The sequence below is a fragment of the Mandrillus leucophaeus genome, unplaced genomic scaffold (assembly GCF_000951045.1).
Source record: "Mandrillus leucophaeus isolate KB7577 unplaced genomic scaffold, Mleu.le_1.0 Scaffold718, whole genome shotgun sequence".
NCBI lineage: Eukaryota > Metazoa > Chordata > Mammalia > Primates > Cercopithecidae > Mandrillus > Mandrillus leucophaeus.
Window position 1 is genome coordinate 583,127 of NW_012107786.1, and position 1,912 is coordinate 585,038.

Here is a 1,912-nt window from a genome sequence, read left to right on the forward strand (position 1 = left end):
AGCTGAGGCCCGGAGCAGCACGCACGGGCGGGAGCGCAGCCAGGCAGAGCCCTCGGAGCGGCGTGTGAAGCGGGAGAAACGCGATGACGGCTATGAGGCCGGTGAGGAGGCGGGGCCTGCGCAGGGGGCGGGTCGGGCAGGGGTCCCGGAACGTGCGGGTCTGGGTGTGCGCACAGTGTCAGCAAAGCTCTCCGGACCGGGAAACCCCCAGACTGTCTATATAAACTCTTATTAAATAGTCTTTCTACGGGATCCCATGAGCCCAGGAGTTCGAGGCTGCAGTGTGCTGCGATCCCGCCAGTGCACTCCAGCCTGGGCAACAAAGCGAGGCTCTGTCTCAAAAAAGCTTTTCTACGATTGTTTGGGATTAGAGGTAGACTGTCTCCACTTGGCTCCTTGAGGACAGAGAGCTTCCGTTTTCCTCAGTTGTCTGGTACAGTCACAGATTCTCAATAAATGTGTTGAATGAATGAATGAAGTAGTGTCAGCATATGCAGAGGCAAGAAAAACCTGGTATTTGACGAATCGTATTGGACGAATCGTGTAGGGCTCATGGTAGAGAAATGAAGGAGTAAGATAGGCAGGGATGTGAACGCAAAGGACCCTGTACTGTAGGCTCTGTTAAGAAATGTAGATTGTCTTGACAAGGTAGTAGGGAGCCTTGGCTGTGAGTTGAGGAGTGAGTTGCTCAGATCCGTATTTTGTAAACATTACTGGATTGAGAACTTAGTCAAAGGTAGTCAGGATTGGAGACCAGGAAATCAGGAGGGCTACAGACCAGGTGAAGGCTGATGGTGGCCTGCACCAAGGCAGCAGCAGTGGAGTGGAGAGAAGTGGACAGGTTGGAGAGGTGTTTTGGAGGAGGAATGAACAGAACTCAGCACTTGTATGAGGGTGGGAAGGAGAAGGAATTGAGGATGACTCCTTGAATTTTGGCTTGAGCAGCCAGATAGGTAGTGAGTGTCATTTCTACTGAAATTGAGGAGTAGGGAAGAGAAGGAGATTTGGAGCGGGGTGGGGGAAGATAATTCACTTTTGGGGTTGTCAAGGTTTATGTGCATAGGGAAATCCAGAGTTTGGACTGGATAAAACCATTGGGAGTCAGTATCTGGGTGGCCAGTGAAGCCCGCGAAAGAATGCGACATGAGAAGCCGGGGTCAGGAATAGAACCTGAGAAATGCCTTTATGTTAGTAGTAGGCAGAGAAAGATGTTACCAAAAAAAGGAGGTAGAGTAACCAAAGAGGCAGGAAAACCTTTGTGTCATGGGAACTTTGGAAACAGAGTATTGTTAGAAGGAGGGAGTGATCAGCAGTCCCATATACCACAGGAGATCAAGCAAAACCAGAACTGAAAAGAACCCGTTAGATTAGAAATGAAAGAGATTGGTGACTTTGGGGAGCCTGGAGAGATTGGGATCCAGGGCCCAGGTGGAGAGTGGAGCCTTTAAGATACAGGATGGGAATGCAGGAAAGGAAGAGGGTTTTTTTTTTTTGAGACAAAGTCTTGCTCCATCTCTTTAAGAGACCTTGTCTCTTAAAAAAAAAAAATGAAAGTAAAAAGGAGAGGGCAGAATGGTGACTGTAGCAGTTTGGATCTCTTGGGTGAGGATAGGAAGGTGTGCAGAAGAGGCAGGGCTCTGAGACTGGACTCGGGCAGAGGAGCTGCTGGGGAGCTTGGGTGGAAGAAGCTGCTGTTTTCTGGTGTTTCATCAGGCCCAGGTGCTGGTGAGGGGCCCTCATCTTTGATCCTGCAGTTGGAGGCAGTGATGCTGGCTTGTTGGCCCTATGTTCAGCTCCTGAGCCATGCTTCTTCTTCTTCCAGCTGCCAGCTCCAAAACTAGCTCAGGCGATGCCTCCTCACTCAGCATTGAGGAGACCAAGTGAGTATTGTCTCCCTTGTTTCCACTTTGTT

The 1,912-nt window shown here is 50.1% G+C and overlaps 1 protein-coding gene across 1 annotated transcript in view; it reads left to right on the plus strand.

Moving 5' to 3' along the window:
* The first annotated feature begins 6 nt into the window (after positions 1–6).
* SART1 (squamous cell carcinoma antigen recognized by T cells) overlaps positions 7–1,912 on the plus strand; it is a 22,103-nt gene continuing 20,197 nt past the window's right edge. The window contains exons 1-2 of the mRNA XM_011965222.1: positions 7–101; positions 1,823–1,880. The gene's annotated coding sequence lies outside the window, so the exon portion shown is untranslated. The remainder of the gene's footprint in view (positions 102–1,822; positions 1,881–1,912) is intronic.